This window comes from Anomaloglossus baeobatrachus, chromosome 1, assembly GCF_048569485.1.
Source record: "Anomaloglossus baeobatrachus isolate aAnoBae1 chromosome 1, aAnoBae1.hap1, whole genome shotgun sequence".
In the NCBI taxonomy this organism is placed as follows: domain Eukaryota; kingdom Metazoa; phylum Chordata; class Amphibia; order Anura; family Aromobatidae; genus Anomaloglossus; species Anomaloglossus baeobatrachus.
In genome coordinates, this window is record NC_134353.1 from 949,368,928 (window position 1) to 949,386,789 (window position 17,862).

The window sequence follows — 17,862 nt, forward strand, 5'->3', positions numbered from 1 at the left end:
ATCTCTCTGATGGATTTTTTCTTTTTTTTTCAGCCTCAGGATGTTCTGCTTCACCTCAATTGAGAGTTCCTTAGACCGCATGTTGTCTGGTCACAGCAACAGCTTCCAAATGCAAAATCACACACCTGTAATCAACCCCAGACCTTTTAACTACTTCACTGATTACAGGTTAACGAGGGAGACGCCTCCAGAGTTAATTGCAGCCCTTAGAGTCCCTTGTCCAATTACTTTTGGTCCCTTGAAAAAGAGGAGGCTATGCATTACAGAGCTATGATTCCTAAACCCTTTCTCCGATTTGGATGTGAAAACTCTCATATTGCAGCTGGGAGTGTGCACTTTCAGCCCATATTATATATATAATTGTATTTCTGAACATGTTTTTGTAAACAGCTAAAATAACAAAACTTGTGTCACTGTCCAAATATTTCTGGACCTAACTGTATATTATACTGCACACCACAGTCCTGCGTATATTATACTGCACCCCATAGTTTTCCATATATTATAATGCACCCCCATAGTCCTATATGTATTATAATGCAGTCACCATAGTCCTTCATACACTGTGTGCAGAATTATTAGGCAAGTTGTATTTCAGAGGATTTTTTTCTATTATTGATCAACAACTATGTTCTCAATCACCCAAAAGACTCATAAATATCAAAGCTTAATATTTTTGGCAGTTGGAGTGGGGTTTTTTAGATTTGGCTATCTTAGGCTAGATTTGGCTATCTTAGGTCCACGCAGCGGAAAATGCACGGATTTTGCCGCGGATTTCTCGCAGAAAAGCCGCGGATTTCACGAAAATCTGCAGCACCGGCACTTCCCAGCCATTTCTATGGCATTTTGGAAATGCTGTGTCCATGCTGTGGATTTTTCCGCAGCGGATTTCGTGCGGATTTTGGTCCGGAAAAATCTGCAACATGTCAATTATTGTTGCGGATTTTCATCCGGATTTTGGCTTTAAAATTGGGAAAAAAAAATCCGCATCAAATCCGCGGCAATTACGCGGTAAATCCACGGCAAATCCGCACCTTTGAAAAGGTGCGGATTTTGCGGGAAAGCTGCGGATTTTGATGCAGAAAAATCCGCAGCTACATTCTCTCGTGGACACATAGCCTTAGGAGGATATCTGTCTGTGCGGGTAACTATTACTGTGCAGAATTATTAGGCAACTTAATAAAAACCAAATCTATTCCCATCTCACTTGTTTATTTTCACCAGGTAAACCAATATAACTGCACAAAATTTAGAAATAAACATTTCTGACATGCAAAAAAACCCACAAAAAATTAGTGACCAATATAGCCCCCTTTCTTTATGATGACACTTAACAGCCGACTATCCATAGATTCTGTCATTGCTTGATCTGTTTACACTCAGCATTGCGTGCAGCAGCCGCCACAGCCTCCAGACACCACAGCCTCCAGACACCACAGCCTCCAGTCACCACAGCCTCCAGCCACCACAGCCTCCAGACACTGCTCCCAGAGGTGGACTGTTTTCTTTCCCTGTAGATCTCACATTTTATGAGGGACCACAGATTCTCTATGGGGTTCAGATCAGGTGAACAAGGGGGCCATGTCATTATTTTTTCATCTTTTAGACCTTTACTGGCCACCCACGCTGTGGAGTAGTTGGATGCATGTGATGGAGCATTGTCCTGCATGAAAATCATGTTTTTCTTGAACGATACTGATTTCTTCCTGTACCACTGCTTGAAGAAGTTGTCTTCCAGAAACTGGCAGTAGGTCTGGGAGTTGAGCTTCACTCCATTCTCAACCCGAAAAGGTCACACAAGTTGATCTTTGATGATCCCAGCCCATACCAGTACCCACCTCCACCTTGCTGGTGTCTGAGTCGGAGCGGAGCTCTCTGCCCTTTACTGATCCAGCCTCTGGCCCATCCATCTGCCCATCAAGAGTCACTCTCATTTCATCAGTCCATAAAACCTTTGAAAAATCAGTCTTCAGATATTTCTTGGCCCAGCCTTGACGTTTTATCTTATGTTTCTTGGTCAGAGGTGGTGGTTTATCAGCCTTCCTTACCTTGGCCATGTCCCTGAGTATGGCACACCTTGTGCTTTTTGATACTCCAGTAACGTTGCAGCTGTGAAATATGGCCAAACTGGTGGCAAATGGCATCTTGATTTTCCTCAATTCATGGGCAGTTATTTTGTGCCTTTTTGTCCCGGAACGCTTCTTGCGACCCTGTTGGCTATTTGACATGAAACGCTTGATTGTTAGGTGATCACGCTTCAAAGGTTTGGCAATTTCAAGACTGCTGCATCCCTCTGCAAGACATCTCACAATTTTAGACTTTTCAGAGCCCGTCAAATCTCTCTTCTGACCCATTTTGTCAAAGGAAAGGAAGTTGCCTAATAATTAAGCACACCTTATATAGGGTGTTGATGTCATTACACCGCACCCCTCCTCATTACAGAGATGCACATCACCTGATTTACTTAATTGGCAGTTGGCTTTCACTATACAGCTTGGAGTAGGACAACATGTAGAAAAAGTATCATGTGATCAAAATACTAATTTGCCTAATAATTCTGCACACAGTGTATTGTATTATTCACCCCATAGTCCTTAATGTATTCTAATGCAGCCCTATTGTCCATGTATAAGGTAACGCCATTAGTCCTCATATAATGCAGCCCCCATAATCCTATATGTATTATAACGCATCCCCATAGTCCTTCATATTGTATTATGCAGCCCTATAATCCTCCATATACAGTGCCTACAAGTAGTATTCAACCCCCTGCAGATTTAGCAGGTTTACACATTCGGAATTAACTTGGCATTGTGACATTTGGACTGTAGATCAGCCTGGAAGTGTGAAATGCACTGCAGCAAAAAAGAATGTTATTTCTTTTTTTATTTTTTTTTTAAATTGTGAAAAGTTTATTCAGAGGGTCATTTATTATTCAACCCCTCAAACCACCAGAACTGTTTGGTTCCCCTAAAGTATTAAGAAGTATTTCAGGCACAAAGAACAATGAGCTTCACATGTTTGGATTAATTATCTCTTTTTCCAGCCTTTTCTGACTAATTAAGACCCTCCCCAAACTTGTGAACAGCACTCATACATAGTCAACATGGGAAAGACAAAGGAGCATTCCAAGGCCATCAGAGACAAGATCGTGGAGGGTCACAAGGCTGGCAAGGGGTACTAAACCCTTTCCAAGGAGTTGGGCCTACCTGTCTCCACTGTTGGGAGCATCATCCGGAAGTGGAAGGCTTATGGAACTACTGTTAGCCTTCCACGGCCTGGACAGCCTTTGAAAGTTTCCACCCGTGCCGAGGCCAGGCTTGTCCGAAGAGTCAAGGCTAACCCAAGGACAACAAGGAAGGAGCTCCGGGAAGATCTCATGGCAGTGGGGACATTGGTTTCAGTCAATACCATAAGTAACGTACTCCACCGCAATGGTCTCCATTCCAGACGAGCCCGTAAGGTACCTTTACTTTCAAAGCGTCATGTCAAGGCTCGTCTACAGTTTGCTCATGATCACTTGGAGGACTCTGAGACAGACTGGTTCAAGGTTCTCTGGTCTGATGAGACCAAGATCGAGATCTTTGGTGCCAACCACATACGTGACGTTTGGAGACTGGATGGCACTGCATACGACCCCAAGAATACCATCCCTACAGTCAAGCATGGTGATGGCAGCATCATGCTGTGGGGCTGTTTCTCAGCCAAGGGGCCTGGCCATCTGGTCCGCATCCATGGGAAGATGGATAGCACGGCCTACCTGGAGATTTTGGCCAAGAACCTCCGCTCCTCCATCAAGGATCTTAAGATGGGTCGTCATTTCATCTTCCAACAAGACAACGTCCCAAAGCTCACAGCCATGAAAACCAAGGCCTGGTTCAAGAGGGAAAAATCAAGGTGTTGCAGTGGCCTAGTCAGTCTCCTGACCTTAACCCAATTGAAAACTTGTGGAAGGAGCTCAAGATTAAAGTCCACATGAGACACCCAAAGAACCTAGATAACTTGGAGAAGATCTGCATGGAGGAGTGGGCCAAGATAACTCCAGAGACCTGTGCTGGCCTGATCAGGTCTTATAAAAGACGATTATTAGCTGTAATTGCAAACAAGGGTTATTCCACAAAATATTAAACCTAGGGGTTGAATAATAATTGACCCACACTTTTATGTTGAAAATTTATTAAAATTTAACTGAGCAACATAACTTGTTGGTTTGTAGGATTTATGCATCTGTTAATAAATCCTGCTCTTGTTTGAGGTTTGCAGGCTCTAACTTATTTGCATCTTATCAAACCTGCTAAATCTGCAGGGGGTTGAATACTACTTGTAGGCACTGTATAATGCACCCCTAAAGTCCATGTATAAGGTAACCCATTAGTCCTCCATATAATGCAACCCCCTAAGTCCTATATGTATTAAAATGCACCCCATAGTTCTTCATATTGGATTATGCAGCTCCATAGTCCTCCATGTATAATGCACCCCTATATTCCATGTAAAAGGGATCCTTCATATAGTATTATGCACCCCTTATATTCCTGCATATAGTATTATGCACCCCTTATATTCCTCCATATAGTATTATGCTCCCCTTATATTCCTTCATATAGTTTAGTACACGCCTTATATTCCTCCATATAGTAGTATGCACCCCTTATATTCTGCCATATACTAGTATGCAGCCCCCATATAGTGCACCACCATATTGTGTGCCCCAATATAATATTGTGCGCCAACATATAGTTATATGTGTCACGCTCCCCGGTGCCCGTGCCATGCTCCCCGGTGCCCGTGCCACGCTCCCCGGTTCCCCTGCCACGCTCCCCGGCTCCCCTGCCACGCTCCCCGGCTCCTCTGCCACGCTCCCCGGCTCCTCTGCCACGCTCCCCCGCTCCCGGACCTCGCTTCCCCACTCCCGTGCCACGCTCCCCGGTCCCCTGCTCCTCAGCCTCCATGCTCCCTCACCTGCGTCCTCCAGGCAACCCGGTCCCCGGTCCCGGCGCCCGTCTGCTGTCCTGAGCCGGCCCGGCACTCCTGCCTCCTGTACACCGCATCCTGCTCTGGCTTCTGGCACCCGGGCCTCGCGCATGCGCATTAGGGCATGCGCGCGGTCATTGACCTTTTCTTAAAGGGCCAGCGTCCTCCAACAGGATATTGAAGATGCAGGTACAGGGTATATAGGGGGTTCCTTTCCAAGTGGGCGGGGCCTGTTCTTCGTGTTTGCTAAGCTAGGAGTCAGGTCTCCCTGTGCCATTGTCTCGTACTCACCTATCTCTCTTGTAGAGCCGCTCCTGTCCCGCCAACCGGTCCTGACGGTTCCAGAACCCCGAACGGACTGTCCGCCATCTTCTCAGTCCCTACCGTCTCCGATTCCTGGATCTGTGCGGTGACCGATCTCCCCGTTCCGCTGGTTGTGGACCCTGCCTGACATCATCTCGGCCTCCGAACCTGCGCTCCGTCACCCGGACTACCTTCAGAGACTCCGTGATCCCAGGGACTTCTACACCCACTCCTCTGAACGGACTGTCCTGCTACCCGTAGTGCTTCGGCTACTGGGCACCTTGCCCTCGGTTGGGTGCTCAGTCCAGTGGATACACCTCCTGGGCCTACCCGTCATCCTGGTCCTAACAATATGCAGCCCCATATACTATTTTGCAACCCCAATAAATGCTTCCCCATAGTCCTCTGGAATTCCTGATTAAATACACAAATATACTCACTTCTCCTCATTCAGCCACTGCCCCAGTCTCTTCAGCGTGTGTCCACTGTTATGCCACTCTGACATTTTAGCACATCAGTGCGCAGTAGTGACGTCACTGCTAGAGATGAGCGATGTTCGAGGTTCGCCAATTTCATGTTCGAGTGATTTTTGCTAAAAGCTCGACAGTTCGAGTTACGTTCGAGAACAGTTCGATCACCAAAAAGCCTAGCTAGTTACTAGCTGGCTTTTCACTGTAATAGTGTGAGTCACTCTGTGATTCACACTATTATCAAATTTCAGCTTATAGTGTGCGGGGGGGACGGGGTTTAGATCTGTGCTACTGCAAAGTGCTGAGAGAATGCCGATCACTATTTATTAATTTTTTTTTCCCCTAACCGCGCGTGCAGTGGAGCGTTCCAAGCTGTCAGCAAATCACAGACACAAACACAGCTAAGTTGATTTTTGCCAGACAAGCAAGGGCATGTGTCATAGGCTGTGCATGTCACATGTCCTTAACCTATAAGATACGGCCATTTTCCCCTTCGCCGCTATTATCTGTCTTCTGCGTGTGGGTGACAGTCACCGCTCACGCTGCTGCTGCTGCTGCTGTGTGCGCTATAGAGATACAGTGCAATCTACACAGCGCTTTAGGGATTAGGGACTGCTGGTTATTTCAGCCCTTTTCAGGGCTGATTTACAGGCATTCATAGCCATAGCTGCTAAGCATGTCCGTGCAAATGCAGTGTAGGGATTTAGATAACAGCGTCTGGCTACCTCAGCTCAGGCAATTCCTTACTGCATTTTTTCATTAGCAGGGATAGAAAGTGAGGCTTCCTTTGCTGTCCTGCTCCCCAGAGCACCCGTGCATTCTACCCACATGCACATTTTTGCCACGCTATTTTATTTGCCCAAGGAGCTGACACTTTTTGTGCCATCCTAAAAGTGTCTGGAATACTACCTTAGTGTTCCTTTGCTGTCTTGCTACCTACAGCACCCGTGCATTATACCCACCTGCCCATTTTTGCCATGCTATTTTATTTGCCCTAAGAGCTGACACTTTTTGTGACATCCTAAAAGTGTCTGAGATAGTACCTTAGGGCGGCTTTGCACACTACGACATCGCAGGTGCGATGTCGGTGGGGTCAAATTGAAAGTGACGCACATCCGGCATCGCATGCGACATCGTAGTGTGTAAAGCCTAGATGATACGATTAACGAGCGCAAAATCGTCGTAATCGTATCATCGGTGCAGCGTCGGCGTAATCCATAATTACACTGACGCGACGGTCCGATGTTGTTCCTCGTTCCTGCGGCAGCACACATCACTGTGTGTGAAGCCGCAGGAGCGAGGAACATCTCCTACCGGTGTCACCGCGGCTTCCGTAGGATATGCGGAAGGAAGGAGGTGGGCAGGATGTTCACATCCTGCTCATCTCCGCCCCTCCGCCGCTATTGGCCGCCTGCCGTGTGACGTCGCTATGACGCCGCACGACCCGCCCCCTTAGGAAGGAGGCGGGTCGCCGGCCAGAGCGACGGTCGCAGGGCAGGTGAGTGCGCGTGAAGCTGGCGTAGCGATAATTTTTGCTACGCCAGCAATCACACGATATCGTACCTGCGACGGGGGCGGGGACTATCGCGTGCGACATCGCAGCATCGGCTTGCGATGTCGCAACGTGCAAAGCCCGCCTTAGTGTTCCTTTGCTGTCCTGCTACCCACAGCACCCGTGCATTATACCCACCTGCCCATTTTTGCCATGCTATTTTATTTGACCAAAGAGCTGACACTTTTTGTGCCATCCTAAAAGTGTCTGGAATACTACGTTAGTGTCCCTTTGCTGTCCTGCTACCCACAGCACCCGGGCATTCTACCCAACTGCCCATTTTTCCCACACAATTCTATTTGCAAACTGTGCTGCCACTGTTAGGGGCATATTAAAATTGTCTGGGATAGTCAGTGTTGGTTCTTCAGCTGTCAATAAAGCTAGACCACCGCTGCAATCTACAGCACCTCTCCATTTTTGCTACCACATTTTAAGTGTCCAATCTTTTCGCTAACAAAATGAGTGGCAAAAGGACAGATGCTGGTGGAAAGGGGAACAGGCGTGTTGGAAAAGGAAAAAAAGTTTGTGTCCGTGGGGTAGGTGGGAAAGCTATATTAACATCTGCTGAAGAAATGCCATCTTCCAGCAAAAGTAAGATGTCTACTACTTTCCGTGGACAATCCGATGTGCTTCCTTTTTTACGGAACCGAACAACTGTAACAAAGGTAGATGATGCACAAAAAAAAACAAGCTTGAATGGATCTCAAGTGCTCCAACAAGTGGCCTCTGCTCCACCTCAACTTCAACATCCAAAAAACAACAGTCCTCTGAGTTGTCATCCCAATCGCACTTGCTTTCTCCCAGCTCTCAAGTCTCCACCCGCCCTGAAGAGTATGGTGTAACAGAGATGGCTGAGTCTGCAGAGCTGTTCAGTCACACTATAGCCTCTGGGAATCAGAGGTCTGTTGCCAAGCTACAGTGAGTACAGACCAGGAAATGGTCTGCAGTGATGCCCAGAAGCTTTGTGAGTCTGATTCAGGCCTTGATGACCAAGTTTCTGAGCATAATGTAGACCCTCATTCCCAAACTGTAACACCTGTTAGTAGAGACAATGAGGAACATACTGATGACGATGAGACGCAGATACCAGATTGGGATGACAACTTAACTTGATAATGAAGTTCTAGATCCCACTTACTGTCAACCCACAGTCAGGCACTCGAGGAGGACACCAGAGGCGGTGGAGGAGGATGCAACTGATGACGAAGTTACCTTGCGCCTTCCTGGACAGAGTCGGAGAACTGGAAGCACGTCAACAACTGCATCCTCAGCCACAACTCTGCCTCTGAGCACAAGTCGGGGTGGCTCTGCAGGTCGCATGGCCTCTAAGCCTTGCCTAGCCGGGTCCTTTTTTGACCTTGCAAAGGATCTCCCAAATCATGTGATCTGTAAAATTTGTCACCAATCTATAAGTAAAGGCCAAAACCTCACCAGTTTGACAACTTCTTCCATGAATCGTCACATGAATAACAAGCATAAGTCCCAGTGGGAAGCTCACCGTGCTGCAATGCGGCCTAGCGGAGCGAGCCAACCACCGCCTGCCCCTTCAAATTCCTCCGCGCGCCCTTCATCTTCTATGACTGTGGGGACAGCTGTCACACATGTTTTTCCACGCAGATCTTCCACCTCTTTAACCGCAACAGCCAGTTTGCTTGGCAGGTTGTCAGTTGGTTTGGAAGGGGAAACAAGTGCTGGTGTAGAGCTCTCTCAGACATCGAGAGCATCAACTTTGGATGAAGGCAACATCATGTCTCCGCCTGCACTTTCCTCACAGATCTGCAGTTTTCCAGGGACACCCTACTCACCACCGTCTCCACACAGCAGCCAGATCTCGGTCCCTCAGATGTGGACAAATAAAAGGCCATTTCCTCCGAGCCATGACAAAGCTAAGAGGTTGACTTTCACCCTCTGTAAGCTCTTGGCTACCGAAATGCTGCCTTTCCACCTGGTGGACACAGAGGATTTTCAAGACCTTATATCAGTCGCAGTGCCACAGTGCCAGATGCCCAGTCGCCACTACTTCTCCAAGAAAGGTATGCCTGCGCTACACCAGCATGTCGCACACAACATCGCCGCTTCCTTGAGAAACTCTGTGTGTGACAGGGTGCATTTCCCCACCGATACTTGGACCAGTAAGCATGGACATGGGCGTTACATGTCGCTGACTGGGCACTGGGTAACTATGGTGAGAGATGGTGAGGGGTCTGCTGAACAAGTCTTGCCGTCCCCACGACTTGTGCGTCAATCCTCTGTATGTCGAAGTTCCTCCACTGCTTCTGCCTCCTCAACCTCATCTGGGTCCTCCACCTCCGCCCAAAGCCTGTGTGGTCAGGCCACCCGCGTTGTAACTGTGCACAAGGAATCCCACACACCTCCTTACTATGCTGGCAGTAGAGCTCAACGGCATCAGGCGGTCTTTACGTTGAAATGTCTGGGAAATAAGAGTCACACAGCTGAGGAGTTGTGGTCAGCTCTGCACTCAGAGTTTCGTAAATGGTTGTCTCCACTCAACCTGCAGCCAGGTAAGGCCGTGTGCGACAATGCTGCAAACCTGGGTGCGGCCCCTCGCCGGGGCAAGGTGACACACGTGCCTTGTATGGCTCACATTTTGAACCTTGTTGTCCAGCAATTTTTCACCCACTATCCCGACCTAGATGGGCTTCTGCACAGGGCACGGTCACTCTCTGCTCACTTCCGCCGTTCAACCGCCGCAGCTGACCGACTTGCATCGCTGCAGAGGTCTTTCGGCCTGCTGGTTCATCGCCTGAAATGCGATGTGACGACACGCTGGAATTCGACTCTCCACATGTTACAGCGACTGTGGCAGCACCGCCGAGCCCTGGTGCAATACGTTATGACGTATAGCCTGGGCCAACGAGATGCAGAGGTGGGGCAGATCACGCTGATGGAGTGGTCTCAGATCAAGGACCTATGCACCCTTCTGCACAGCTTCGACATGGCGACGAATATGTTTAGCGCTGACAATGCCATTATTAGCATGACAACGGAAGGGTTAACAAGATCTACAAGGACCAGACGTTCATCATCACCAAGGCGGCAGGCATGGGACAGTGGGGGAGAGGGATTAACAAGGGCGCATGGTAGCAGCCAAACTGTTTAGGAAGGGGCAGGAGCCCATGAAGAAATGGAGGACGAACTGTCGATGGGCATGGAAGACTCAGCTGATGAGGGAGACCTTGGTCAAATTTCGGTTGTTCGAGGTTGGGAGGATATGTCAGAGGAAGGCAGCATGGTTATCACCTCGCCGCCACCAACACAGCAAGGACTTGGTCCGCAGGGATGCGCAAGACACATGAGTGCCTTCTTGCTGCACTACCTTCAACATGACCCTCGGATTGTCAGAATTAGAAGTAATGATGACTACTGGCTTGCCACACTCTTAGATCCCCGGTACAAGTCCAAGTTTTGCAAAATAATTCCAGCCATAGAAAGGGACGCACGTATGCAGGAGTATCAGCAGAAGCTGTTACTCGATCTTAGCTCGGCTTTTCCACCAAACAACCGTGCAGGTGCAGGGAGTGAATCTCCCAGTTGTAACTTGACAAACAGGGGACTGTCTCGTCATCAACAGTCAAACCGTACCAGCAGCACCGTATCTGGTGGTAACAGCAGTTTTATTGAATCGTTTCATAATTTTTTAGACCCTCCTTTGCAAGGCCACCAGAGACAAGAAGTCTGACACATAGTCAACGGCTGGAGAGGATGATACAGGAGTATCTCCAAATGAACATCGATGCCATGACTTTGCAAATGGAGCCTTGCTCATTTTGGGCTTCAAATCTTGAAAAATGGCCAGAGCTATCCACTTACGCCTTAGAGATCTTGTCATGTCCCGCGGCCAGCGTTGTCTCTGAATGTGTCTTCAGTGCTGCTGGGTGTGTGCTGACAGATAAGCGCACGCGTCTGTCCAGTGACAATGTGGACAGACTGACGTTCATCAAAATGAACAAGTCATAGATCAGCAAGGACTTTGCTACCCCGGTGTCATCCTGGGGAGAGTAAAGGCTTGTGGATTTGGATTGTGCTTGATGCAAGTCAACATGTGAAGTTTACAACTAGGGCACAAGTGATGCCACTGAAGTGGTGTGTGTGGGGCCCAATTTTTGGAAAAAAGGGAGACTCCGCTTGGAGTCCCCTTGCTGTGTTTTTAAAAATGATCCAAGATGAACAAGTCATAGTTCAGCAAGGACTTTGCTACCTACCCAGGTGTCATCCTGAAGACAGTTAAGGCTGGCGTATTTTTGAATGTGCTTGATGCAAATCAACAGGTCAAGTTTGCAACTGGGGCACAAGTGATGCCACTGAAGGGGTGTGTGTGGCCCAATTTTTGGAAAAAAGGGAGACTCTGCTTAGAGTCCCTTTGCTGTGTTTTACATGATTTTAGAAGGGCGTGCCATGCCTATATCTGTGTCTCCTCCTCTTTTTCCTCGTCCAGCTGTTTCGTTTTCGCATGAGTATATGTCCTTGTCACTTTCCCATGTGTTTGTGGTATGTTGTGAGTTGTTTGTCACCTTTTGGACACCTTTGAAGGTGTTTTCTATGTGTTTTTAGGTGTTTGCCTCCCATTGTTTTCAATGGGGTTCGAGAGGTTCGTCAAACGGTTCGTCGAACGGCACCTCGAACGGAGCCTTCAGAGGCTCGCTCATCTCTAGTAACCGCAGTCCTCCATGCTGAAACATCAGTGTCTCACAGACACATAGTAGTAGAATGATTAGAAATAGAGTGTTCTGCTCCTCCTCGCATTGTTCCTTTCAATTGTATTGGCATCTGTGATGGTGATGCCGATATAAATGAAAGTACGATCGTCGTCAGGAGGTCCACGGGGCCACAGTGACTCACGGGCCCAATCTAGACAGCTCACTAGTGAATCATCTAGAATAGAGTGGCAAAAATGAGGTGCTCAAAATATCCACTCTGATCTAGACGGCTCACTGCTGAATCACCTAAAACAGAGTGGCTAAAATGAGGTCCTCAAAAAATCCACTCTGATATAGACGGCTCACTACTGAAGCAGCTAGAACGGAGTGGCTTTTTTGAGGTCCTCAAAAAATCCACTACGACACAATGTGGATATTATGAGGACTTTCAGCTGCGCACTGTTACGCTTTTTGCTTTGAGGCTCCTCCCACTCTTCGAAAAAATCCATTGCAGTCACCTCAGTACCAAATGTACATAATGTAGTGGCTAAAATGAGGTCCTCAAAAAATCCACTCTGATATAGACGGCTCACTACTGAAGCAGCTAGAACGGAGTGGCTTTTTTGAGGTCCTCAAAAAATCCACTACGACACAATGTGGATATTATGAGGACTTTCAGCTGCGCTCTGTTACGCTTTTTGCTTTGAGGCTCCTCCCACTCTTCGAAAAAATCCATTGCAGTCACCTCAGTACCAAATGTACATAATGTAGTGGCTAAAATGAGGTCCTCAAAAAATCCACTCTGATATAGACGGCTCACTACTGAAGCAGCTAGAACGGAGTGGCTTTTTTGAGGTCCTCAAAAAATCCACTACGACACAATGTGGATATTATGAGGACTTTCAGCTGCGCACTGTTACGCTTTTTGCTTTGAGGCTCCTCCCACTCTTCGAAAAAATCCATTGCAGTCACCTCAGTACCAAATGTACATAATGTAGTGGCTAAAATGAGGTCCTCAAAAAATCCACTCTGATATAGACGGCTCACTACTGAAGCAGCTAGAACGGAGTGGCTTTTTTGAGGTCCTCAAAAAATCCACTACGACACAATGTGGATATTATGAGGACTTTCAGCTGCGCTCTGTTACGGTTTTTGCTTTGAGGCTCCTCCCACTCTTCGAAAAAATCCATTGCAGTCACCTCAGTACCAAATGTACCTAATGTAGTGGCTAAAATGAGGTCCTCAAAAAATCCACTCTGATATAGACGGCTCACTACTGAAGCAGCTAGAACGGAGTGGCTTTTTTGAGGTCCTCAAAAAATCCACTACGACACAATGTGGATATTATGAGGACTTTCAGCTGCGCTCTGTTACGCTTTTTGCTTTGAGGCTCCTCCCACTCTTCGAAAAAATCCATTGCAGTCACCTCAGTACCAAATGTACATAATGTAGTGGCTAAAATGAGGTCCTCAAAAAATCCACTCTGATATAGACGGCTCACTACTGAAGCAGCTAGAACGGAGTGGCTTTTTTGAGGTCCTCAAAAAATCCACTACGACACAAGGTGGATATTATGAGGACTTTCAGCTGCGCTCTGTTACGCTTTTTGCTTTGAGGCTCCTCCCACTCTTCGAAAAAATCCATTGCAGTCACCTCAGTACCAAATGTACATAATGTAGTGGCTAAAATGAGGTCCTCAAAAAATCCACTCTGATATAGACGGCTCACTACTGAAGCAGCTAGAACGGAGTGGCTTTTTTGAGGTCCTCAAAAAATCCACTACGACACAATGTGGATATTATGAGGACTTTCAGCTGCGCACTGTTACGCTTTTTGCTTTGAGGCTCCTCCCACTCTTCGAAAAAATCCATTGCAGTCACCTCAGTACCAAATGTACATAATGTAGTGGCTAAAATGAGGTCCTCAAAAAATCCACTCTGATATAGACGGCTCACTACTGAAGCAGCTAGAACGGAGTGGCTTTTTTGAGGTCCTCAAAAAATCCACTACGACACAATGTGGATATTATGAGGACTTTCAGCTGCGCTCTGTTACGCTTTTTGCTTTGAGGCTCCTCCCACTCTTCGAAAAAATCCATTGCAGTCACCTCAGTACCAAATGTACATAATGTAGTGGCTAAAATGAGGTCCTCAAAAAATCCACTCTGATATAGACGGCTCACTACTGAAGCAGCTAGAACGGAGTGGCTTTTTTGAGGTCCTCAAAAAATCCACTACGACACAATGTGGATATTATGAGGACTTTCAGCTGCGCACTGTTACGCTTTTTGCTTTGAGGCTCCTCCCACTCTTCGAAAAAATCCATTGCAGTCACCTCAGTACCAAATGTACATAATGTAGTGGCTAAAATGAGGTCCTCAAAAAATCCACTCTGATATAGACGGCTCACTACTGAAGCAGCTAGAACGGAGTGGCTTTTTTGAGGTCCTCAAAAAATCCACTACGACACAATGTGGATATTATGAGGACTTTCAGCTGCGCTCTGTTACGCTTTTTGCTTTGAGGCTCCTCCCACTCTTCGAAAAAATCCATTGCAGTCACCTCAGTACCAAATGTACATAATGTAGTGGCTAAAATGAGGTCCTCAAAAAATCCACTACGACACAATGTGTGAAATTATAAGCACTTTCTCGGTTGCGCTCTGTTACGTTTTTCGCCGTGAGGCTCCTCCCACTCTTCAAAAAACTGAATTTCAGTCACTTCAGTACCAAATGTACATAATGAAGGCTACAGAGAGATCCTCAAAAAATCCACTCTGATCCAATATGGTAAGTTATGAAGATTGTCAGCTGCGCGGTTCCGTTTTTCCTTCTGAGGCTCCGCCCACTCTTTCAATGTCAGTCATGCGGCCACGACTTGTGGAAATACGGTAAAATTAAAATTCCAGCAAAACTGAACAATCAGCGCTGTGTGGAATTATTTATATTGTAAAAAATAATAATAAAATGTAAGTTATAATAATAATGAAAATAAAAATTTGCCCTTTGGAAAAAAATAATAAATATAACAGTGTGAGCATCTAATAAATAAAAACATGAAATCATTCCAATTATACATCTGATTCCAGCCCCTGCTGTAGAAACTGAACTGTGCTGTATGGAGAAAAGATCACAGAGATCATCAAAAAATCAACTCTGATCTAGCCTCCTCACTGGTGAAGCAGCGAGAACGGAGTGGATAAAATGAGGTGACCACAAACATGTGACTACAGCGAGGCCTCAAGAAATCAACTCTGATCTAGACACTTCAGCAGTGAACCGGATAGATCAGAGTGGAAAAAATGAGGACCACAAAAAACCCACTCTGATCTAGACACTTCAGTAGTGAGCCGGCTAAATCAGAGTGGAAAAAATGAGGCCTCAAAAAATCAACTCTGATATAGCCGGCTCACTACTGAAGCAGCTAGATCAGAGGAGCACAAAAAATCAACTCTGATCTAGACGCAACCGAGCCCCCTGGAGCAGCCCCTGATCATGTGACTGATCACATGACGATGACATCACACAGGTCCTGTGAGCACAGGCGGTGCCGGCTCTGAGGTGGAGGTCAGTGCATGTTCTCCAAGCTCTAGATGTCTCCTCACCCCGCACTACAGGAGAGAGCGACAGACCCCGCACTACACATGAGGGAGAGAGAGCGACAGACCCCGCACTACACATGAGGGAGAGAGAGCGACAGACCCCGCACTACACATGGAGGAGAGAGCGACAGACCCCGCACTACACATGAGAGAGAGAGAGCGACAGACCCCGCACTACACATGGGGGAGAGAGCGACAGACCCCGCACTACACATGAGGGAGAGAGAGCGACAGACCCCGCACTACACATGAGAGAGAGAGAGCGACAGACCCCGCACTACACATGAGGGAGAGAGAGCGACAGACCCCGCACTACACATGAGGGAGAGAGAGAGCGACAGACCCCGCACTACACATGAGGGAGAGAGAGAGCGACAGACCCCGCACTACACATGAGAGAGAGAGAGCGACAGACCCCGCACTACACATGAGAGAGAGAGAGCGACAGACCCCGCACTACACATGAGGGAGAGAGAGCGACAGACCCCGCACTACACATGAGGGAGAGAGAGCGACAGACCCCGCACTACACATGAGGGAGAGAGAGCAACAGACCCCGCACTACACATGAGGGAGAGAGAGCGACAGACCCCGCACTACACATGAGGGAGAGAGAGTGACAGACCCCGCACTACACATGAGGGAGAGAGAGCAACAGACCCCGCACTACACATGAGGGAGAGAGAGCGACAGACCCCGCACTACACATGGGGGAGAGAGAGAGCGACAGACCCCGCACTACACATGAGGGAGAGAGAGAGCGACAGACCCCGCACTATACATGGGGGAGAGAGAGCGACAGACCCCGCACTACACATGAGGGAGAGAGAGCGACAGACCCCGCACTACACATGAGGGAGCGAGAGCGACAGACCCCGCACTACACATGAGGGAGAGAGAGAGCGACAGACCCCGCACTACACATGAGGGAGAGAGAGAGCGACAGACCCCGCACTACACATGAGGGAGAGAGAGCGACAGACCCCGCACTACACATGAGGGAGAGAGAGCGACAGACCCCGCACTACACATGAGGGAGCGAGAGCGACAGACCCCGCACTACACATGAGGGAGAGAGAGAGCGACAGACCCCGCACTACACATGAGGGAGAGAGAGAGCGACAGACCCCGCACTACACATGAGGGAGAGAGAGAGCGACAGACCCCGCACTACACATGGGGGAGAGAGTGCGACAGACCCTGCACTACACATGAGGGAGAGAGAGCGACAGACCCCGCACTACACATGAGGGAGAGAGAGCGACAGACCCCGCACTACACATGAGGGAGAGAAAGCGACAGACCCCGCACTACACATGAGGGAGAGAGAGCGACAGACCCCGCACTACACATGAGGGAGAGAGAGCGACAGACCCCGCACTACACATGAGGGAGAGAGAGCAACAGACCCCGCACTACACATGAGGGAGAGAGAGCGACAGACCCCGCACTACACATGAGGGAGAGAGAGCAACAGACCCCGCACTACACATGAGGGAGAGAGAGCGACAGACCCCGCACTACACATGGGGGAGAGAGAGAGCGACAGACCCCGCACTACACATGAGGGAGAGAGAGAGCGACAGACCCCGCACTATACATGAGGGAGAGAGAAAGCGACAGACTCCGCACTACACATGAGGGAGAGAGAGAGCGACAGACCCCGCACTACACATGAGGGAGAGAGAGAGCGACAGACCCCGCACTACACATGAGGGAGAGAGAGCGACAGACCCCGCACTACACATGAGGGAGAGAGAGCGACAGACCCCGCACTACACATGAGGGAGCGAGAGCGACAGACCCCGCACTACACATGAGGGAGAGAGAGAGCGACAGACCCCGCACTACACATGAGGGAGAGAGAGAGCGACAGACCCCGCACTACACATGAGGGAGAGAGAGAGCGACAGACCCCGCACTACACATGGGGGAGAGAGTGCGACAGACCCTGCACTACACATGAGGGAGAGAGAGCGACAGACCCCGCACTACACATGAGGGAGAGAGAGACAGACCCCGCACTACACATGAGGGAGAGAGAGCGACAGACCCCGCACTACACATGAGGGAGAGAGAGCGACAGACCCCGCACTACACATGAGGGAGAGAGAGTGACAGACCCCGCACTACACATGGGGGAGAGAGAGCGACAGACCCCGCACTACACATGAGGGAGAGAGAGCGACAGACCCCGCACTACACATGAGGGAGAGAGAGCGACAGACCCCGCACTACACATGAGGGAGAGAGAGCGACAGACCCCGCACTACACATGAGGGAGAGAGAGTGACAGACCCCGCAC

At 48.6% G+C, this 17,862-nt stretch overlaps 1 protein-coding gene across 1 annotated transcript in view; it reads left to right on the forward strand.

Annotated features, from left to right (window-relative positions):
* Positions 1-15,494: 15,494 nt before the first annotated feature.
* LOC142258724 (uncharacterized) overlaps positions 15,495-17,862 on the forward strand; it is a 52,117-nt gene continuing 49,749 nt past the window's right edge. Inside the window, exon 1 of the mRNA XM_075331362.1 lies at positions 15,495-15,522. The gene's annotated coding sequence lies outside the window, so the exon portion shown is untranslated. The remainder of the gene's footprint in view (positions 15,523-17,862) is intronic.